At 40.1% G+C, this 24,792-nt stretch overlaps 1 protein-coding gene across 1 annotated transcript in view; it reads left to right on the forward strand.

Annotated features, from left to right (window-relative positions):
* The window catches only part of FNIP1 (folliculin interacting protein 1), a 543,489-nt gene that overhangs the window by 518,462 nt on the left and 235 nt on the right, over positions 1–24,792 (forward strand). The window lies entirely within an intron of this gene.

Here is a 24,792-nt window from a genome sequence, read left to right on the forward strand (position 1 = left end):
AAGGCAGGAGTTCTTAGTCCACCATGGACAACCTTAAAAAAAAATCTTTACAAACAGTTTTCCCCTCCTTTGCTAATGGTGTGATCTTTGGATGTAGAATGGCAAAACAATTGCCATATTTTGTACTTTCCACATATTCTAGGAAATGCTCCACTTACATTTTTGCTTTATGATACGGTGGCTCTGGATCAAACAGCAGAAACCAATAGAACTGCCAATAGAGTAAAAATAATTCTTGGTTGTCTTGAGTTCAGCTGTTTGCTTGCAGACATTTCATTACCCAGTTAGGTAACATCATCACTGCAAGTGACTGTGACGTTTACAGTAGGTTCCCTGCCAGTGTTAGTGGCACAGTGGGTTTTTTCTTGGTGGTTCTTTGATTAGAATATTGTTTTCTGTCTCATTATTTGTCTAGTGTTGATCTCTGTTTGTCTGTGTGTGGCCTTCTAGAGGAGATATGATTCAGTCTTTTCTTTTCCTAAAGAAGTAAGCACCAGACAGGAAAATCCCCTCCCTGTCAACCCTGAAGCTGACCTGGCCGAAGCCATCTTGGAGGTTCAATGTTGCCACACTGGAATCAGGGATAGAGAGGGGCAATGTTCCCTCTAATTTTTTTTTGATGTGAGCAGAAAAGTATAGTATTTGAGCGGCACATTTTCATGCCTGAGCACCCAAATTTTTTTCACAGATGTCACCTAAGACAACAACGAAATCAGTATTATTTGAAACTCAAAGTTATGTTTCTTCAAGGTACACGCTTAATTCAAAGTGTTATATAATATCAGTATCACTTAACAACGCTCCTGCTTAGGAACCAAAATGTTGGCTCAGAAACTCTGGCATTTGAAGCACGCAACTCTTAAAGCTGTCAAGTTACAAGACCCTTGCACCCCTAACCCTTTAGGGGAAAAAACCCAGAGGTCTTCAAACCTGACAGCTTTAAGACTTGTGGACTTCAACTCCCAGAATTCCTCCTGTCATGTTGGCTCAGGAACTCTGGCATTTGAACCATGGAAGTCTTAAAGGTGTCAAGTTACAAGACCCTTCCACCCCTAGAAAAAAAAGCAGAGGTCTTCAAACCTGACAGCTTTAAGACTTGTGGACTTCAACTTCCAGAATTCCTCCTCCAGTCATGTTGCAGCCACGTCATCTGCGTGGATCTGCTCCATCTTTGCTTTCTTCATCGTGGGCAGGGCTGCTGCTGAAGATGCCGACGAGTTGCCACCAGAATAACTGCTGTTACCTCCTCTTCCTCCAACAGCACCACCAGATTTGCTCCTGAGCTCAGCGCTGGGTTACCCCTGCCCCCCCTCCTCCTCCGCCGTGCTTTTGAGGAGCCATGAGGCTTTTTTCCCCCCTGCTCCCCCCCGCCTTCCTACTGTCTCCTGCAGCCTCATGGCTCCTCAAAAGCACGGCAGAGGAGGATGAGGGGGCAGGGGTAACCCAGTGCTGAGCTCAGGTGCTCCGAGCGGAGGGGAGGCGCCGCTGCCACGCGCGGAGATGCCGGAGCTTTGGTGGCTTCATCTCAGCTGCAGTGCCGGGCGGCAAATCCGGCAGTGCTGCCTGTTAGAGGAAGAGGAGGAGGAGGTGGCAGCTGTTCTTCCGGTGGCAGTGGGGGCTTTGGGGCTTCACAACTAGCCTCAGTCGCCCCGTGCTCCTCAAAGCAAGTCTGGGGAAGTCCTTTGCGGGCGGCCCGTTCTAGCTGCCTGCAAAGGACCTCCCCAGCTTCTGGAGCCTGTGGCAATAGAAATCACTGCGCGGCAGTTGAAAACTGCTGCGCGGTGTTTTCTTGCCACCTACGCGGGCGCGCAGCCGCGCACCTTAGAGGGAACGTAGGAGAGGGGGGATTAGAGATAGGAAGGAGGAGTGATGTCACCAGACCTGTGGACTGATTGGGCCATGTGACTGATTGTTTGGGTTTGAGGGGAAGACTTTTACTTTTAATTAGATGAAAACCAAGGGGCCTCCCAGAGTTGATTTTCACCAGATATGTGCCAATTTGATATTTCCAATAAAGCTATTCTTTGAGGAATCTACCTGCCTCTGAGTTCTTGCTTGCAAGAGATCTGTTACTTGGAACCCTGAGTCTCCCCCCATACTCACTTGCACTCATGATGTTACTTAGTAGGGTAATGTAATATCTGCAAGAAGAAATAACCAAGCTCAGAGAGCACAAAAAATTCCACAATATCGAACTTCAGCAAAATCGCAACAGCACATTTTAATATCTGTTTCCTTAAACCTGTCTGAAGCTCAAGAAAAGGCAGCAGACATTTTTATGTAGTAATCTTCCATGAGCTGTGTAAAGATGTAGAAATCTGTGACTCCCGCTAAGAACCCATTGTGCATCAAAGAGCATTGACAAAATTGCAAAGTTCATTCAACCAGAAAAAAACTAAGAAAAAGGAAAGTGACCCAACGAGGTCAAAGAAATGCTCAGAAAATTTACTGATACTTATTTCTGTGAAAATTAATTATCTTCATCTGCTTTCAGACATTGTAAATCTGAGATTACCTTCTATTAAAAGAAAAAAGTTCACAAATACTGTTTGGCCTTCGGCAAGGTTATTTCTCAGAAAAGAAGCCATAAGAACTATTTGTATGAATTGTACCTATTCTTTAAAAAAGGTCTTCTTAGCTATGAAGTAGTACAAACAGCTGGATGTGGTGGCTAATCCTCATGCTCTTGAAACAGTCATGTCTGAATGGTCCTGCCTTTATGCCTCAGGCTGCTATCGCACACTAATTGTCTTTGACCTAAATTCTTGTCACTTTTGCAAAACCAATCAGAGCCAAGAAGACTGATTTGGGTAATACTTTGCTTTGCTTTGATTAAATTGTGTCTGTCTAATTTACAGTGTAATAGAGTTAAACAGGATTAGCAAATGGAATAAAACAGATTTTCTTTCCTCATAATAAATATTTTTATTATAAAATTCAGTGGAGGAATGTTAACATCTTGCCAGGGGCAATAGCTTGACATACCAGCCTTTTTAGATAAATGGACAATTTGGCTCCAGCAATTGACAGTATTGAAAGTGGATTAGTGTCCTCCTTAGTGCAGCATATGAAGGTTGCCAGTTCAATGAAACTGCCTTTCATGAAATATAATTTATCCAGCTTGGTAGAAATATTTATGATGAGTCAAAGGACCTTGAGTTTGGAAAAAGACTAGAGCAAAATGTTTTTAATAAGCTCTGATTCAGTGCTGCCATCAACCTGTTCTTCCTTCTGAGATAGACAGCCCATCATATAGTGCCGAAGGATTTTTATGATAAAGGCTTTCAGAATTTGTGTCATGCTCATTCTTGAGACTCACGGTTTCTAAAAGCATCACAAAATAATAGAGTAGTGGCTTTAGAACTAACCCGAAGTAGTACTATATTTCTTAATTTTTCTTTTGATCCTTTACTGTGTTTCAGAATCCTGAGAATTCTTTTCAAAGAGCTACGTGGTTCAGGAGTGTGGCATCTTTTTTTCTAGTTCAGACTTTCTGAATCTCAACAACATTAAAATGTGTGGACTTAAACTCCCGGGGTTGAAGTCTGCGCTTCTTAATGTTGCTGAGGTTGAGAATTACTGTGCTAGGCTTTCACTTTATAAGAGCAGAGATTTTACATCAAACAAGTAAGCCTTCATGATGCTTGAAAAAGGCCTACTGCTTTTGCCCAGATGTGTCAGGACATCTAACCAACATCCCGTTTACCAAGTGACAGATGTTTATTCTAGCATAGTTTTGCTTAGATTAATTAGACATGTCTGTATACTTACGGTAACTGTGCCCTGTCCTGTTCAGTGTATTCCTACAGTATTAGTTTTGGGTATGTTTTGTGTTTGTGTAGAACCCTGCCCCTACATAGAGACATGTTCTGTCATGTAACAATCATCTTCTTTGACACAGCAACATATGGACTTAAAACCTGAATTGTTTTTGTTGAGTATTTTACCAGGGAAATATAGTAAAGAAAATGTATATTTGATTATTCATGTAATAACTGCAGCTAGAATTGTATTTGCACAAAATTGGAAAGCTGAAGAAATCCCTAAAGATGAAAACAAGATTAAGAAAATATTAGAATGTGCAAAAATGAGTAGATTAACACTAGCAATTAAAAGAAAGGAAGAATCTGATTATTATAATATATGGGGGTTATTTTATCATTGGTTAGAAAATGAATATCGATAAAAAGTATAAAATTAAATAATTTAGGAAGAGAAATGTAGTAACAGCAGATATGTTACATTGCAATGTTAAAATAAGAATAGATGTATATAAAGAATTTAGTGATAAGCTATAACTATTACGACACAAGCAATCTGTACTCAGACGACACATTGATTAATGAATGATTAAATGTTTGTTTTAAAGGGAAAAAAATTATAACAACAAACAATTATCTTCTTGTGAAAAGTGCTTTGTACACGTCTTCAGTCATTGTGAAGATGTGTCTTTGTTCAGCTGTGGACATAAAATTAAACCTTTGCCGCCCAAGGTTTTAAAGTTTTTTTACTACTTGTAAAAACGTTCATGAACAATTTGAAACTACTTCCCATCTATATGATGGTTACATTCTAATATGGTCTTTCCTGAAAGTTTTGGGTTGCATGCTTCCACAGTCTCTTCATATTTTAGGTGGTAAAGCATTGTGTGTGGGAAGTCAAACTGCAGCTCAACACAGACAAGAATGAGTTGTACTGATTCTGAGAACTGACACCAGGACTGGGGGGAAAATCTTATTCAGGATAAAGACCAACTTTATAATCTGGAATGGTTTTTGAGAGAGTGCTTTGCTTGAAACTTCATCAACGTGCAATATCCCCCTGGCTTTCTCCCCAGCTCTACTGTTGAATTGTAGGAGAATAGCAGCATTCCTGGAGAAAGTTTAGTCATAAAGAACTTAATTATTAAAATGCAAAGTAAGATTTTTTTAAAGAGCACACATATACCAATATTTGATTCCTCTCTGCTAAGTACATAACCCGAGTAGACTAAGAAAAGTGCCCAATGCAATGTAAATTATGGTTAGTACTCAGGAAAGATGTCCGTACTCTTAAAGGAATAATATTTCAAAAATATTCTGCTGCTACAATACACAAAGGGATGCTGGTCCAATTTATTTATTTATTAAATGTATTTGAAAGACATGGACACCCCATATCTGACATAGCATTTTAATTTTTTGTAACTTCCTGGGCTACAGTTCCTTACACAAAGATGAAAAAGTTCAATATCAGGTATTCTTATTTTTGCTATAGTGAGTGAGCATAATGATCTCCCAGACATAGCCTAGGGATATACAGATATGAGTTTTAAAAAATCCTGTAACTCTGATGACTTCAATGGAAATCCAGATTTCGGAAGCCTAGATCTGACAGTACCACTCAGATTCCTATATTTACCGATGTGTTTGTTTGTATCGTAAATATGAGAGAGGAGATAAATCGAAGGGAGCAAGAAGTCTGCTACTCTGATTGTAACAATACTTATCTTTATTTCATTGAGTGTACCATTGTTTTTATACTCTGTATTTTTAAACTATTGTAGCCAATTGTTTTAGTGTTAGCATAACATTAAGGTGAAGTATAATTTCTTTCAAAAGTATTTTTTTTCCTGCCTGTCCTGAACAAATGATTGAATATAAAGGCTAACAGATTTGTACTGCAGAAATGAAGACCACTCCTAAATGGGAGCAAAAAAATACAGAAAATGGTAAGTCCTTTCTGCAATCTAGTGGTTGTCAAGATTCTGCAGTTGTTGTTGTTGTTGTTGTTGTTGTTGTTGTTGTTGTTGTGTGTATCCCAGGTCAATGGGCAATTGGTTACAGCACAATAATTTGACAAGAATGCTGTGCGCTGTCTCTTGCATTTCATTGCCAGAGTTTGAAAGAATGATAAAACTTACACTTTATATGCTCCAATCATATGAGTGGAAGTTATAGTTTGAGTCTAGTCCTGCTTCCTACATTTTCTGGTTGCATGATAGAAAAGAGCAACAAAGATGGTTAGGGGGCTGGAGACTAAAACATATGAATAATTGGGTTTGTCAAGCGAAAAGAAGGAAATGGGGTGACATGACAGTACTGTTACGATATTTGAGGAGCTTCCACAAAGAAGGGGACGGTCAATCTATTTTCCAAAGCACCAGAAGGCAAGACAAGAAACAATGATTGGAAACTAATTAAGGAGAGAAGCAACCTGGAACTAAGGATACATTTCCTAACAGTGAGAGCAATTAACAACGGGAATGAGTTTGCCTTCAGAGGTTGTGGGTGCTCCACCACTGGAAGCTTTTAAAAAGAAACTGGATGAACACTTGTCTGGAACAGTATAAAGTCCCTTATACCAGGAAGTTGGTCTAGAGCAGTGATGGTGAACCTTTTTCACCTCAGGTGCTATTGCACGGGCTTGCATGCCTACCCCTATAATTTAGTGCCCCCCCCACTCCGTGCCCCCTGCACATGTGCACATGACCCCACCACTGCCCCGTGCATCCGTGCACGGCTTTCTTGGAGCCTGGGGAGGCTGAAAATGGCCTCCTCCGCCACCCACAGAGGCCAGAAATTGCCCATTTTCCAACTTCTGGTTGGCTCAGTAGGTCCATTTCTCACCCTCTCCAGGCTCCAGAGGCTTTCTAGGAGCCTGGGGAGGGTGAAAATCAGCCTAACATGCAAACCGGAAGTCCGATCTCAAACTTCCGGTTTGCATGTTGGGTGGTTTTTCGCCCTCTGGAGGCTTCAGGGAAGCCTCCTGAAGCCTCAAGAGGGTGAAAAACAGCTGAAAATCAAGGGCAAAAGTCAGCTGGCCTGCTCAAGCATGCACACTGGAGCTGACAGGGCAATGCCTTGTGTGCCCTCAGAAATGGCTCCATGTGCCACCTGTGGCACATGGGCCATAGGGTCGCCATCATGGGACTAGAGGATCTCCAAGGTCCTTTCCTATTCTGATATGCATTTTACTGATTTTTCAATTTAGGTCCTTATGGGGACATCTCTTTGTTTTAAACACCCAGCAATGTCTGGAAGGCCTGACTACAGATGTATGGATTGCGAAAAGTGGTTTGTCTGGTATCCAAGCAAGTCTGATAGTAATATAGATCAGTCAAAATTAGACTAAAGACTTAAGCAATAAAATGTAGTAATTATGTAAATTAAGTTTGGGATAGATATTAATATATCTAAGGATCTCAGAGAAGTTTTTGGAAGGATTGTGAAAATGCCTGATGACAGAAGATGCTGACAGAATAAACAACTGAGATGAAAAGGAGTATATCAATGGATTCCATTGCTCCCTTTCTTTTATCAACTGAAAGTCTATTTAATTGCTTCTTATGGGTCATTTGGCATTTTCAGTATCTTTCCTGTTGGATGAGCAGACAGCTCCCAGTACTGGGCAAGATTACTTTAGACAAATACATACTACAGAGCTACAAAAAGGAAAAAAGAAAGAAAGAAAGAAACTTCACCTAGACCTAGAAAATCAATGAGAATAAGAAAAGATATTCCAATAATGTGCTTCATTAAGTTGAGAAAGCACAGCATTGTTCAATAATTTTCAATTCAACCTATTTTAAAGATTTAAGTTGTATAAACCATGTGTACTAGCTACACCATGGTATCTTATATCTTTGAAATGCATGCTGAAATATAAACAGAAATAACATGTTCTTTGTTTATTTAAATGCTGGATAAATCAGTGATTCAAGTCAAGCAGTTTCTGTGGAATTTTTTTACTTGATAAACTTAGATTCTCTCTTGATCAATAAGTAAGCAGAATTACATTTAGTATATTTACAACATAATTCTTCACATCAATAGAAGAGAATACACGTAACTTAGGGTTGAACTATGGAGTCTTTGATGCTTTTAGAACTTGATTGTTTGCAGATTTCATTGCCTGTCTAGGTAGCACCATCAGTTGTAGTCATCATCATCATATCATCGTCATCATCATCATCATCATCATCATCATCATCACACTGATGGTATCTAATTGGGTAATGAAACATCGGCAAGCAAACAATTAACTTCATAGAGCCTTAAGGACTCCAAAATTCTTCATCTCAGAAAGTACTGCTCATCTCTTGACTATTTCTGAATTGACCGGATACTCTTTTAAAATAAAAGTGCACTACCAAATTTCTAAATAAAAGCTTCTAAATTTCTTTTATTTCTAAATAAAAAAGTCACCCATTTCAGAAATTTATTTCTGTTTCCTCCTATTTTCTTTTGGTCTGTTTAGATGTTTGTTTGTGGCATCTATATTTTATCGTATTTTTCTTTTTCTTTTGTAATTTTGTTATAGAAGAAAGTAACACTATATGTAAGAGCAAGATCCAATTTGGTGTGTTGGGTAAGGCACCAGGCTAGAAACTGGGAAATGAATTCTTAGGCACAAAGCTAGCTGGACATTCACTTCCTAGCAAGGAGGCAGTGACAAGCTCCTTTTCAAAATGTTGCCAAGAAAACTGCAGGGTCCTGACCATGCAATTGCCAGGAGTCAAGAATGACCAGAAGACACAAATACTCCACCCACCCACCCACCCACCCACCCATCCATTATCTATCTATCTATCTATCTATCTATCTATCTATCTATCTATCTATCTATCTATCTATCTATCTATCTATCTATCTACCTACCTACCTACCTACCTACCTACCTACCTACCTACCTACCTACCTACCTATCTATCTATCTATCTATCTATCTATCTATCTATCTATCTATCATCTATCTATCTATCTATCTATCTATCTATCTATCTATCTATCATCTATCTATCTATCTATCTATCTATCTATCTATCTATCATCTATCTATATCAATCTCTCTCTCTTTCTCTCTCTCTCTCTCTCCCACCTCTTTCTTTCTTTCTCTCTCTGTCTCTCTCTATCCATCTATATATCAATCTCTTTCTTTCTCTTTCTCTCTCTCTCCTCTATCTATCTATCTATCTATCTATCTATCTATCTATCATCATCTATCTATCTATCTATCTATCTATCTATCTATCTATCTATCTTCTATCCATCATTATCACCATCACCACCATCTATCATTAGATAAACATATCTATGTTGTTTTTCAAAATTTCTATTTCTTTGTTCCTAAAAATGGAACAAGGACAGACACTTTAGTTAATTCCTGTTTTGACTGCAGCTTGAAATATTTTTGGTGCTTGAGAAGCAGAACATTTTGAAGAGCTGGTAATGCACAATCCCCAAACTGTTGCTAATTCTGTCTCTTCTAAGCCAACGATAGAGAACTAAGCCTAAAGCCATTTTTAGCTATCGTGGCAGATCCCTTTAGTGAGACAACTAATAGTAATTATTTTCCTGTCCTTTCACCACATGCATTTTAGTGCGAGCTATCGAAGTTTTAGCACCTTTTATGAAGATCCATAAAAGGCCTGCAGGTAATAGAATGAAAGCTATCAAACAAAAAGACATAAAGGAAACACAGGAAGTTTTCCCCCTAAAGCAGATTGGTCCACATACATCAATGACAAAAGAAGAGAGTGTAGCTTAATTCATGCTTTATTCTGCCATAGCAACTGCAATGGAATTGGTTTCCGTAACTAAGGGGACAATAGTAAGAGGCACCTTAAACAGTTGCAGGGCTTTGATCTCCAAACCAAATGTTCACACCCAACCCCCCTTTTACAGTTCTGTATTGGAATTCTTACCACAAAACATTATCGTAGAATCTTGATTTTGTGGTGGGGTGGAGAATTTCACAAATGATTCTCCATAACTTTTGGGTGCTGAAAAAGAGATGAATCTGAAAGCCCCGAATTTATCTCTGCAGTGAAGGCTATTTTGTTTTCTGTGTTTTGCACGCAGAGGGCTTTACCAATCTTCCTAGAGTTTCCAAGGAGGTCAATGGGGATTGGATTGGGGGGGGGGGGCGACTCAGCATGACGAAGACATCCTCACCCCTGATTATGCAGTACTGAAAGTATTCTTTTGCTGTTCTTTTTCAGAGAAAAACTGGATGGCCAATTTTTGCTTGATGCTGAAATTTTATGACAAATGTGTGTTTGTGTGCTTGCTTGCTTATGTGCATGATGGTGTTGAGAATGTTAAGGATGGAGCTTCAGTTTATACTTTTGGCTTAGTAACCCCTACTATAATGAAGGAAGAATAATAATTTTGACCCTGCGCCTAAAGAGATGTCCTGCATGGAAATGTCATGCATGTTCAGGTAAAGAAAGCCTAGAAAGCCTGTCTGCAAGATACTAGGACATTCTGTCTGAATTCATTACTTTATTGTTGTTTAACCGATTCTTGAGCTTCTGTATAGATCTGTATAGATTTTGCTATTTTTTTTAAAGACTTCAAGCAGTAAAATAGATTTCTCAAAATTCATCTTTGTAGGAATATCTTTCTCTTTTTTTCTTTCTCTTTCTTTCTGGCACATGGAAAATTATACACAATTGTATTGACAGAAAGATTTTCAGTAGAATTATTTTAAATAAATTGACTAAGAGCTAGAAGGATCCTGCTTGGGTAATTTTTCTGAGAGGCAACCTCATGAACCCATTATAATTTCTTTATTAAATCAGGAGCTAAGCATGTGACATCCTTTCAGATATTTAAATAAGGCTATTATAACCTCCTCAGGCAGTTGCTCTTGAAGCTAAAATTATCCTATTTATCTCTCTTCCTAGAACATGGTGTCTAGTCTCCCAATCATCTTTGTGTCCTTCTAATAAGTTCCATTTTTTTAATTCTTAAAGTGTGATGTTCAGAACTGGACACAGCTCTTGTTCTGATCAAAGCAGAACAAAATGAAATGATTGCTTCCTGTGATTTGGAAATTATGATGCCTAAAATTACATTTGCATGCTTTGGAACTGCCCAACATTGTTGGGATTATATTCAGTTCACAATCACTAATATTCCAAGATCTTTTACATAAGTAGTGTTTTTAAACTAGTATCCTCCATCCATATGTGTGAATCTTTGCGTGTTGCCTAAGTGAAGAAATGTTATTTATCTATTGAGCTTCACTGTTACTTAAATTTCATCTTGCTAAAATTTCTGTTTATACATTTATCTTAACTTTAGAACCAGGTCATAAGTACCTTTTGGGGAACCCATCGTAACTATAAATGGTTGCTAAGCAACCTGTCCTTTAGGATGACCTGTAATATGTACATAAATATAGCATCATTTAATACTAGTAGTATCATAACTTAACTGATATTGAGTACTGCAATTGAAAAGTAATTCTTTCAGCTTCATAAACATACAGTACTGAAAATGAAGCACTTTAAAGGGCTTTTTTAAACCCTCAGGACATGAGGCTCCAGAAACTGTTTGAAGATAAGTTGTTTCTAAAGACTACATACTAAATGGGAGAATGTCACCCTTCTCACAATGTAACAGAGTTCCGTGCACCTTCGGTGTTTAGTCATGCCGGACACATGACCATGGAGAGATGTCTTTGGACAGCACTGGCTCTTCAGCTTTGAAACAGAGATAAACACCGCTCCCTAGAGTTGGGAACGATTAGCACATATGTGCGAGGGGAACCTTTACCTTTAACCATTCTCACATATGGGAAAAGACTAAAAACCCTATTTGTACAATCAAACTGAAAACGAGAAACATGAATTGCAATCAAATTGTGGAAATAACAATTCTTTACACATAGCTCACAAGATAAATATCTTATGGAAATGTCCTTTTCTTCTTTTTTGACAATAGGGACCTTTACCCTCCTCTAATCATCTGTTCTTTTCTCAGTTCTCCAGGATTACTTAAAGATCTAGCTAATCCTTGTTTAATGACCACAATTAGGATTTGCAACTCAGTTGTTAAATGAAGTGATCTCTAAGTAAAACTACAACTGGTCTTACAGCTTATTTCAGCTTTGCTTTACAGATCTGCAAAGGTTATAAATGTCAGGACTGATTGCAAAGTTACTTTTTAAAAAAGAAAAAGAAAATCACCATTGTAACTTCAAATGGTTGCCAAATAAACCAGTTGCTAAAGGAGGCTAGTTGCAATACATAAGGGTTCAACCTGACCATCATTATCATAGGTTTCAGTTCATCTGCTCCTTGAGATTTAAGCGTATTAAAAGTAAAGAAGGATTTCTTCAGCAGTTTTCTGTTGATTTCAAGTTTTCATTCTGGCCTTAGAATTTCCTGGTAGAACCTGGGTTTTGTGCCAGAGAAGACAAAATAGGAGTTGAGTATTGTTCCTTTTGTTTTGCTCCATATTCCCATTTTGTCATCTTCATTGAATAACTGGTACACCAATTCCTTTTTATTTTCTTCTTATTTTGAAATAACTTATTAATAAGCCATTTTCTTATATAGAATTATTCTTTCATATGCTTATAACATCCCTGGTTTACTTCCGCTTATTTTCTTGATAACAGCTCTCCAGTTCTTTGCTGTCTTCTGTAGGTTTCCCTTGGGACCTGACTCTGTACTTCTGATAAATGTTGGTCTATTTGTTCATTTATTTGTATCCTGCCTTTATTATTTTAATAAAATAATTCCAGGTGCTGACTATCCAACACACCTTCCTCTTTCTATGGTCTCTAGAATAGCAGCCCTTGGGAGGGAGGGGAATTGAACTGAGAGAGAGTGATTGGCCCAACGTCATCCAGTGGCTTTCATGGCTAAGGTGTGACTAAGACTCATGCTTTCCCACTTTCTAGCCCATTGCCTTGAATATGTTTTATCTTTTTAAAAAATAAATATTTTTCTAAAAAAATATTTTTTAAAAAGATTAATTATTTGGTTTTTTAAAAAAAGATAAGTACTATGTATTACAGAATACTGGTTCTTTATGTGGATTCCTTCATCCTCTGAAAAAGAAACTTCCTGGAAGAACCATTCTTGGAAGAACTATTCTTCTCCCAATAGATGCATAAAGTAAAATCTCCCATCATTACCATTTAGGTAAGGTGACCAACTTTTTTACAATGAAAAGGAGGACAAATAAATTGGAAAAAATATAAAATATGATATATGCATAATAAAAACATTTGCAACATTTTATATTGTAATTATGCTTACATGCCTGTTAATTATTATTTAAATGAGTACTTTTCCATTGAATTAATATTTTTGTCAATGTATCATCTTCTAACAATATATTGGAAATATCTGAACAAGAAATATCCTTCATATTGAATTTTACGGCAAGTGCTGCAGCTAGAGTATCAACATTCAATCTCGATTTCTCACTTGTCGAAAAATCATTGGCAATTGAAAAAAACTCTTTCAACTGCTGCAATAGTTCCAGGGCAGCACAACGTAAATTGAACAAGTATAAATAAATGTTCACATGGAATATGTTCATTTTTGAAATGGCTGAAAATATCCACCCATCTTTTATCAATTTCAACATGTTGATTTTCCCATTGTATTAATTTTTCAGAATTTAAATATACATTCAGTCTTCTAATTTCTTCAAAGAGACAATTGTCGTCTATTTTAATGTCTAGCATTTCTTTAGATAAAAATTCAACACAAGATTCAATATCTGTTCAATATACTTGCGATGAAGTAAAAAAAACACCATTAAAAACTGTTTAATAAAATACGTCACATAACGTGCAACAGATCAGCCTTCAAATATCAAAAAGGAGGAAATGTAGGAGGACACTTTTCGAGGGAGGACAGAACTTACAAAAGAAGTACTGTCCTCCCTAAAGGAGGATGGTTGGTCACCTTAATTTAGGGCCACTTTGAAAGAGCTACAATTTGCTTTTGATTCGCTGTTTTTTCCCCCTTGGTTGGGTGGATGCAGACACAAGAATTGTTTTTGTTGCTCCACTCATTTTAACTTAAGTGCCCTCTACAGCATTGCCAAATTAATTTATTTGTGCTTCTAAGCAAATTAGATTCTTTAGCCTCTGGGCCCGGATCCAATTTATCTGGTCTCTTTCTCTGAATTTGCTACAAAACCCCAACATTTCACAGGTGGCGATCCATCAACAGGAAGGAAATGTTGCTAGGACCTCTATATTACTTAAATCACATCTAAAATCAAAATTGACATGAGGATACTGCCTGCCTCCTGGGTAGTTTTCTAAAAGATGAAATGCTGAACCAAAAGATAACCTCAATAGTGGCTCTTCCCTGTATACAATACTTGAGTATTTTTTAAAGTTAGTAAAATATCAAAATTTTTAAAAAGTGTTTTCTCCTTTTAGGGTTAAAAATATTGAAATAATATAGAGGATTCTCTTAATATGAATAATGATAAAGATTAAAGAGTTAACAGAAGCATATATTATTCCCCACAGCAAAGAGATGGTCAAATTGATTATTTTATCCAAAGAAGATAATATATTTAACCTTGTTTGTATTTTGAAATTGCTTCCGGATTTTGTGCTTGCAATGAAAAAAAAAACACCTTTGATTTTGTTTTTGCTAATGAGATAGGTTTATTGTTATAGAAATGTCTTGTACATACTGTTGTGTAAAAATAAAAAGTTATGGTTGTATTGTTATCTTCTATTGTGCTAAGGAGACTCGGAAGTTGATGCCTTTTTCTTTCTTTTTCCCTCTTTACACCATATTTTTCCCTTTTCCCTCCTCCCTCCTCCCTCCTCCCTCCTCCAAAGGTTGACCACCCTTAAATACAGCATAGGGGCCTGAAGAGGGGATGGTGGGGAGTTAGAAAGAAAGATGAAATGATTTTCTATATGAACACCTGTCCCAAACCATTAGTATCTATACTATGCTACTGAATGGAGGACCAGCTGTGGTATGTAGTTAATCCATATGACACAAGAGTCAGTCTGTAAAACAGAGGCATTCTTTCAGGCTTTTTTTCATCCAGTGCTTTCTTATTAAATCTATGAATATGGGATTCTCACTTATCAACTGGACATCAGTACCTGTCTTGTTGCCTCATAGATCCTGGTGGATTGTTTTTGAGTTAAATTGCAAATGCAGACCTTCAGATAGACATCTTAGATATGGATTATTACAGCAGGCCTATTCATCACTGCGGGAGGTTGCTCCAATGTATATTTTGTTTTGGAAGTGTTTTAGTCAAAAATAATCTGCACTTGAATCTACTGAGGTTACATTTGCACATGTACAGACACATACATGCATACACACGTATACACATGCATACACTAATGCAAGCACAAAGAAACACCATCTAAAGACTGTCTCAGGCTGAGGTAATAGATAGAAGGAATAACCTTGAGGAACAGAAGTAAGAGCTGCAACCAAAACAATGGTCAAGTGAAAGAAATCTGAATCCAGAAAAGAAACACAATATAAGAAAGCATCTCACCTATGACCCTCTCTAGTTCTGATAGTAAGAGAGAAAACAGGAAATGAGGGTGAAGGGAATACGTTCAGAATTCCAAGATTCTGTTGCTATAATCATAAAAATGGTGTTACTTTGAATGTCTTTGGATTCCATCTTTGGTGTACTTTGGAAGGCTGACAACCAAATACACTGGATTGTCCATGTAGTTTTCTTGGCAATAATACAGAAATTGTTTGCTGTTGTTTTCTTCCAGCTTGTTTTTTGATTTGTCAGTGAAGCTTAAAAATATACCCGGTGGCAAGTTGTCCTGTGGCGACTTGGCTGTGGCGAGTTGGCCTAGACCTGTTGGCCTAGACCTTTCAGGCTGCTAGTACCTGAAAGTCCACTTACATATTATCCATTCTCAATTCACATGGAAGTTTCCTAAATTGTTGTTTGTAGCAACTTTCCATGTGGCAAAACATAATAAGAGCTTTCAGTCTGGTCTTAGTTTGACTCTACATAGAAGAGAAGCAGAAACAAAATGACTACACTTGGGAAGGATGCATGGTAATATTTCAGAGGAAGTCATGTGTCCTTGCTTTGGTCAAATGTTTTCATTAAGATTGCATTGATATCAAACATTGCAGATGCACCAAACACAACTGGAAACATATGAGACTCTGACAGCCATGTGTCCTTGCTTTGGTCAAATGTTTGCATTAAGATTGCATTGATATCAAACATTGCAGATGCACCAAACACAACTGGAAACATATGAGACTCTGACAGCCATGTGTCCTTGCTTTGGTCAAATGTTTGCATTAAGATTGCATTGATATCAAACATTGCAGATGCACCAAACACAACTGGAGACATATGAGACTCTGACCGCTTTGACAATATTCCTTCCAATCTATACCTTTGGATTATTTATATTTAATACTGTTTGCACCAAACTGCTTGATAAGGAACAAGATCCAAGAATTTGAAGACTTCTTCTTAGCTATCTTGGCCTTTCATCCTTGTTTGGCTGAGTAACGGTTAACGGTCCAGTCCGGAGGGTGTGGTGGGGAAGTTGCTTTGATCATACTGACATTAGATGAGTATTCAGCTGCTCTTCTTGAAAGAAGCCCAAGCACTGAAGCAACAACATGTCTATTTTAATATTCTCAAAGCTATGCAAGAGAAAAAGTGAGGGTGATTTGTGCCTTTGAGCCAGAGAGTGGGAGCCTGGGAGAGAGATTAGCTACAACCATTTCACTATATTTCCTCTCACTCAGTGAACATTTTCCTCGGCAAAAAACTCAGAACAACATCTAAAACTACCATCAACCTATTCTTAGGGGAAGCATTTTCTTCCCATATTCTGATTTACAAACATAACTTTGTGACCCCTTGTGTTTATTTTTATGAGGAAGGGAAAAAAAACACAGCACACATTTAAAAATGCCTTGTGGGCAGCAATTGGTCCTTCTCTGACCATCAGCCCTCAAATTCAGGATTAAGATCAGTAATCCATCACCAGTATGGTCTTCCATCTTTCTCCCTACTCTGTTCATGTTCATAAGTATAAATATCTACAAAGAAACAGAAGCCTACTTTGTTTTATCTTCTGTACCTGTTCATCTATCTTATATTGTTAAAATGACTAGCAATGCAACTGGTGATGAATTAGGCCATTTGGATTATAATAGCATATAAATATTATTTATTTGGTTCTTTCACTTACCATCTGGGGCGAAATTAGTGAAACTGGCTGGAGAAACTGGGAAGAGGGATCACCAAAAGCAGAAAGAAATGACAGCATATAGCATTGATGTCATATTGTCCTTGGCAAATCAGAACTTCCACTTCTTGGTTGTTATGAATGCCAGTGGATAACAATGCAGATAGTTAGGCAAGAAATTGAAGGATGGATTTGTGACCATAGCTCCTAAATCCAAGGTGACCAGTCTTATAGTATATAAGGGCTACCCTCAGGGTTTTTTTTAAAAAATGGAGAATCAAGAAGACATGGCTCTTCACAACAGAGGCAACATAGATAGCACTGCAGGATCCAATCTGGGTTACTCACCAGTATCAGAGGTTTAGTTTTCTGAGCGTTTAGACTTGTGCTGAAGTCCCTCTTCAGGGAACACTCTTTCCCTCCCCCCCTCTCTGTTTCTGTCTCTCTCTGTGTGTCTCTCTCCCTCTCTGTCTCTCTCCCTCTCCCTCTCTCTCCCCTCCCTCCCCCTATCTCTTTAGATAATTTTAAATGCTTTGAACTGGCAACAGTCACTCATTTGAGATGGGCAGTTATCAAAATTTAAATAACAAACAAATAAAGGGGAACAGTGAGCTCATCCCTCTTATTTTCACTTCAACTCTTAATAATCAGAACTAAATAACCAGGCAGGGCAAGATTATTCCTTATAAATGCCCTTCCTGTTCTCACAAGCTCCATGTCTGAAATTTTGCAGAAATGTTCACTACCATGGAACATACTATTGCGGTAAATTCAACAGATATAGAACATAACCTATATACACTGAAAAAACACTTTTTAAAAAAAGAAATCAAAACTCTGGACTTCACTTGGTAGTCACTGCATAACTCAGATATTTAGCCAACTTGACTTTGAATTCACTCTTCCAAAGGGCTTAGGAGACTACAGGAAAATGAAAACAACACCTTTTTAAATACCTACCCTAAAGCACTTACATCTTTTATCATCTGACATTGAAAAAAAGACTGCATAGATTAAATAGTCATCCCTTATAGCTTCAACTGCCATTTATTTTCTAAATTCTCTTTGAAAACTACTGGGAAGAACATAAGAAAGCAACCATTTGGAGAAAGTGACTTCTTGATGTATATGTGTGTATGGCAAATGTGTCAGGATTGAGACACATTTACAGGGCAATAAAACTATTTCAAATCTGTCTGGAAGAGAAAGTAAACAGAGTTACCAGCTTAAATATATATATATATCATCCATAATGCCATGCTGAAATATTTCCCCATGTGTGCAGTAATATTATTAATAACATCAAAAAGAAGATGTTCTTTTTTTGCAGCAATATAATTCTGGTGTCTGAAGGCATTGCGTGATATAGTCTGTTATAATGTTTCTATTTTCAGGTTGAATGTGTTATTAAAATAGCTCTGTATTTTTAATTGGTAATAAATTCTGGCAGTCACACATGTTGCTGACTGTAATTTATTGTTATGGATTAACGACAACTTTTCTTCATTGTTGCTTGAATAGTATAGGGAAATTATAGTCTTAATACAGTGATTAGACCTCATGGCTTGCAAAAAAAAAAAAAAACACAAGCCCTTTTGGGGGTTTTGAAAATAATTAACACTATTAAAAAATTGACATATTTGAAGCAAAGTTAGAATGGAAGCTTACTGCACTTTACAACCACTGTGTCAAAATCATCAAAGTAGTTTCATATAATACGCGCAAACTAAATCCAAAGAGTTTAGAATTTTTTCCCCCAAACGTTGGAAAAACCTGCTAAACTTTTCTTTCTAGTCAATGAATGGACACAATTCACACATAGGATGAAGATCAAGTCCTCTTGGACATGGCATTGGCATTACACCAGTTATTATTAACAGTATTCATTAAAGTGCAACCATATGTTGCCAACTAGAAGCTTCTGGAATAGAATAGAATAATGAAGTTGGAAGGGACCTTGGAGGTCTTCTAGTCCAACACCCTGCCTAGGCAGGAAACCCTATACCGTTTCAGACAAATGGTTGTCCAATCTCTTCTTAAAAACTTTCAGTATTGGAGCATTCACAACTTCTGAAGGCAAGTTGTTTCCACTGATTAATTGTTCTGTCAGGAAATTTCTCCTCAGTTCTAAGTTGCTTCTCTCCTTGATTAGTTTCCACCCATTTCTTCTTGTCCTACCCTCAGGCGCTTTGGAGAATAGCTTGACTCCTTCTGTCAGCCCCTGAGATATTGGAAGACTGCTATCATGTCTCCCCTAGTCCTTCTTTTCATTAAACTAGACATACCCAGTTCCAGCAACCATTATTTATATATTTTAGCCTCCAATCCCCTAATCATCTTTGTTGCTCTTCTTTGCACTCTTTCTAGAACCTCAGAGAAGAGCAACAAATATTTTTTTCCCTCTTAAGCCTCAATATTTGCAAGTTGGTGGCTCCTAGGTGGGGCTATAGGGGTTATAGAACTAACGTAGGTAGTTCTAGGGATTTTTGGTAAGTTTTTGTAGGTCATTTGCCAAGTACCTGAATTTTGATAATATGATCATGGGAATGATGCAAAGACTGTAACTGAAAAACAGTCATAAGTAACTTTTTTCAGTGCCATTGTAAATTTGAATGATCAATAAATGTAGTGGTGGATTAAGGCTCACTGATGCCCTAAGCACTGACAAATCTTGGTGTCTCCCTCCTTTGTACATACTGTATAAATCTTCATTGATTTCCTCCCCCCCTCAACTTTGTGGTGCTCCCTTTGGGCCTGGTGCCCCAAGCACGTGCTTAGTCTGCTTAATGGTTAATACACCACTGACTAAATAAACTATTGTAAGTGGAAGACTACCTGTAATGCATATCAGCACATACAGAGAAATGTTATGTGCATTCATAGTCAAAGAATTGGGAGAAAAAAAGGAAAACGTTCCACCAAGGTTTGGTTTTGAATTTGCAAAATAGAAATAGCTGATGCAGTCCATTAAAGATACAAATAAGTGCTCACTCTTATGTATCATTCAAATAGAACATGACCAAACCTTTTGCCCAGATACCAAGAATACTATGAATTTTCACAATACCAGGAAGAAAAATATAGAAGACTGGAGGAGACTGAGAAAAAGAATAAAAATGATATAAGGCATTTTAATATTTTAAACATTGTTGAGAAAGCAGAAAATTTAGACACTAAGGTTTACTCAGTGGAATAATTTAGAATATAAGAGTAAACTTATTCATAGAACCTACCACTGGCACAACGTTCTTCCAGCTCTTTGTCTCTGAACCATGGAACTTTATGTGCTAGTAAAGCTGCATGAGTTTGATTAAATTAATGTATGTACTGATCGTGTTGCTGGGACTGAGAATTTAGGATTGTAATACAAATTTCATCCTCCCTGAGTGAAATTCGAGCTAATAAAACTATAGCCACATGCATCTATTTTTCAGTTTTTAAGAACTACAAACTTGGTTTTATAAAAATTCAGGATGCTGGATTCCCCCTCCCACCTCCAGTATATTACGATGAGCCTATACACAGACACATGCATTGCAGAATATATTGTGTATAATAATGTAACTTTCATGGGCAGAATTTGAATCAACTGCATTGAGATGGACAGCTATAGAATTTGAATGACTGAATAAAACAAGCTAAGAAACAAATAAATAAATATGATACATATGTTTCCTTCGGGCACATACATTTGGTTGGTTTCCTGTCTTTGGCCAGGCATTTGCTCTAAAAAAAATAGGAAAAGAAACTTAAGGAACAGTACAGGATCTGCTTAATGCAGAAATAAAGTACCTTAACTTTCACCACATTTTGCCTTTCCAAGGATACATTGAACCAAAGTTTTCTAAGCTTTTGTCCAGATATTTTCCAATGAATGTTAGAGTATCACTAACATATCTCAATCCAGGGATACCAGTATGTCACAATATTTCCTCATAGTCTTTTCTTGACTGAAGTGGGCAGATGTCTCACCAGAAGCACATATCTTTGTTGCTTGGGTGCTATAATCCAGGAATGCTAATTGTTGGAGCTACTCAAAAGAATAATTGCATTTTCACTAGAAGGTGTTCAACTTTTAATATAACTAGGACATTGTAATGCAACTTGGTCAATTTTTTGGATAGGTTTTAGATTGCAGATGTTGCTGGGGGGAAAAAATCAGGAGGACTGCCTGTAACAATTCCGAAACATTTTTTTGCCTTGAGTTTTAACAAATACCAACCCTCCAAGGATAAATCCATTGAAATTTGATGTAATTTGTCAAGCTCTGCCTAAACTTGTTTAGTAAAGGTTAAATGCACTTTGTTCTGCTCACTGAGCTCATTCTAGCTTTCTGTCTGTTTATTTTATTTTATTTATATTTAATGCTTCTAAACCGCCCCCTCTCCCAAAAGGGACTCGGGGCGGTGTACAGTTCATACAGAATATAACAAAATACAATAAAAAGTAAATATGTACAGTTGGCATGGAGGAGGTTAAAATGCAATTAAAAGAACTGTACAAAGCTATATAAATATAAGATTTTAAACCCCTAAAATAGACACAGTGAATTAAAAAACCCCTAAAATAACCAGTTGATAATATAATTGCCAGGAGGGACAGTTGTAATTATGCCAGGCCTGCTAATCGGAACAGGTGAGTCTTCAATTTTTGCCGGAAGGAGCGGAGGTCAGTAGTAGTTCTAATGTCGGGGGGGGAGGTCATTCCAGAGGGTTGGGCCCATCACAGAGAAGGCCCTACTCCTTGGTGTCGCCCGTTGGCATTGCCTAGTGGACGGCACCAGGAGAAGACCCTCCCTGTGTGAGCGAATTGGCCGCAGGGATGTATGTGGGAGGATGCGATCCCGCAAGTAACTAGGTCCTGTGCCATGGAGCGCTTTAAAGATGGTAATCAGCACCTTGAAACGCACCCGGAAAACCACAGTTAGCCAGTGCAGCTCGCGCAGGAGAGGTGTTACGTGGGAGTACCTCGTACTCCCCATCACAGCCCGCGCGGCTGCGTTCTGAACTAACTGCAGTCTCCGGGCGCGTCCCAAGGGCAGCCCCATGTAGAGAGCGTTGCAGTAATCCAGGCGGGACGTCACCAGCGCATGAGTGACCGTGCGTAGGGCATCCCGGTCCAGTAGGGGGCGCAATTGGCGCACCAGGCGAACCTGGTGGAACGCCCCCCTCGCCACGGCTGCCACATGGTCATCCATTGACAGCCGGGCATCAAGGAGGACGCCCAAATTGCGCGCCCGTTCCACAGGGGGCAATTGTTCACCCCCTATGGCCAGCGATGGAATCAGCTGGCTGAACCGAGGTGCCGGTAGCCACAGCCACTCAGTCTTGGAGGGGTTGAGTTTAAGTCTGTTGTCCCCCATCCAGACCCCGACGGCCTCCAAACACCGGGACATTACTTCGACAGCCTCGTTGGGGTGGTTTGGAGTTGAAATATACAGCTGAGTATCATCAGCGTAGAGGTGATACTCAACCCCAAAACCACGGATGATCTCACCCAGCGGCTTCACATATGTGTTGAACAGGAGAGGCGAGAGGACCGACCCCTGTGGCACTCCACAAGTGAGTGGCCTCGGGGTCGACCTCTGTCCCCCTGTCAACACACATTGCCTCCGGTCGGAGAGGTAGGAGCCGAACCACCCCAAAACGGTACCTCCGACTCCTATCCCCTCCAACCGGCGCAATAGGATACCATGGTCGATGGTATCAAAAGCTGCCGAGAGGTCTAATAGGACCAGGATAGAGGAACAACCTCTATCTCTGGACCTCCAGAGATCATCGACCAATGCGACCAAGGCTGTCTCTGTGCTGTGCCCGGGTCGGAAGCCGGACTGGCGTGAGTCTAGATAATCGGATTCGTCAAGGTGTCATGGAAACTGCTGCGCCACCACATTCTCAACAACCTTCGCTAGAAAGGGAAGGTTGGAGACTGGACGATAATTAGCTAGCTCCATTGGGTCGAGTGAAGGCCTCTTAAGCAAGGGCCTCACCACCGCCTCCTTCAAGGCGGTTGGTAAGGATCCCTCACCCAATGAGGCATTCACCAGGCCCAGAAGCCAGCCTCGGGTCACCTCCCAAGATGCCAGTACCAAGCAGGAGGGACACGGGTCCATTAAACATGTGGTGGGTCGCAGCCGCCCACGCAACCTATCCAAATCCTCGGGGGCAACAGAATCAAACTCCTCCCAGGATGGTCTCACAAGACTCGCTGTTGGCGGCCCGTCTGGTCCACTGAGGGGGGCCCATCCGCTCCGGATCTGAGCGACTTTATCCTGCAGATATTCCCCAAACTCCTCTGCTCTGCCCTGCAAGGGTGCCCCCCGCGTCCTCTGTGACAAGAGGGAGTGGGTCACCCTAAACAGGGCGGCAGGGCGGTTATCCGCGGACACAATAAGAGCGGCGCAATATCTACGTTTGGCCGCCCTTAATGCCACAAGGTAGGTCCGTAAGTAGGCTCTTACCTGTGTTCGATCAGATTCGGAGCGTGAGGACCTCCACCTGCTCTCTAGACGTCTCCTATGGCGCTTCATCACCCTCAGCTCCTCGGTATACCAAGGAGCCCGGGTGGGTCGCTGCCGCAGGAGAGGTCGCAAAGGCGCAACCCGGTCCAAGGCCCCAGCCGCCGCCCTATTCCAGGCGGCCGCTAGGTCCTCCGACCGAGCGTGGGTCAGGGCTACAGGTAATGGCCCAAGCTTCGTCTGAAACCTATCCGGGTCCATCAGGTGCTTGGGGCGGTACCAGCGTGGACCGTCTGGTCCCGTCTCCTCGCGGTGGGGGGTAGCGCCAGGGAAGTCCAGCCAGAGACATGAGTGATCTGACCATGACAGGGGTGTGACAGCTAAGTCCCCTATACCCAGATCACTCGTCCACTGCTCAGATACAAAAACAAGGTCCAATGTGTGGCCGCCTTCGTGTGTGGGGCCCTGAATTAACTGGGTCAGGCCCATGGCTGTCATGGAAGCCATGAACTCCCGAGCCACCTCAGACGCTGCTCCCGTCGATGGCAGGTTGAAGTCCCCCATAACCACAAGTTTGGGGATCTCAACCGCCGTCTCCGAGATCAGCTCGAGGAGCTCGGGCAGGGCTGCTGATGTATAGCGAGGAGCCAAGTATACAATCAGCAAATCCAACTGCCTCCCTGGGCCCCATTTCACACCAAGGGACTCACACCCGGATATCTGAGGAACAGTGAACTCCCTCGGCTCTAGACCTTCCCGTATAACTACCGCCACCCCGCCACCCTTACCCAGGGCCTGGGGCTGATGGAATGCACGGAAACCTGGTGGGCACATTTCCACGAGGGGTAAACCACCCTCGTGGCCCAACCAGGTCTCCGTTATCCCTGCAAGGTCCAGCTCCCCCTCAGAGATCAACTCATTAATGAGGGGGGCCTTGTTGGTTACGGACCTTGCATTGCAAAGCATCAGCCATAGGCCCGGGCTCTGTAGTTCCTGACCACCTAGGTTGCGGGGGTTGGTACAAACGACCGGGCGTAGCCAACAGCCACGGTCTCCCAACCGACCTTGCGATCTTCTCTTGTCCTCGCATCCCCCCCTCCCCGCGACCGTTGCAATCAAACAACCCTCTGTTGGAATAACTTGTTCCTTTCCCCCCCCCCACTCCGCTCACTTCCTTCCCGGACTCACCTGTCCGTCTGGCACTGGCACTGACTCCTCTCCCGGCCTGGTTATCACACCCCCCTCCCTGGAACCCCTTAATAGCAATAAAAAACATCTAGATAAAAAGCACCTCAGCCTCCATTTCTTCCACCTCTCGGGGTTCGTAAACCCGTCATCAAGGCAGGCCCTTGAGAGAGCCAAGGGCCATA

Source organism: Natrix helvetica (genome assembly GCF_964273705.1).
Source record: "Natrix helvetica genome assembly, chromosome: 1".
NCBI lineage: Eukaryota > Metazoa > Chordata > Lepidosauria > Squamata > Natricidae > Natrix > Natrix helvetica.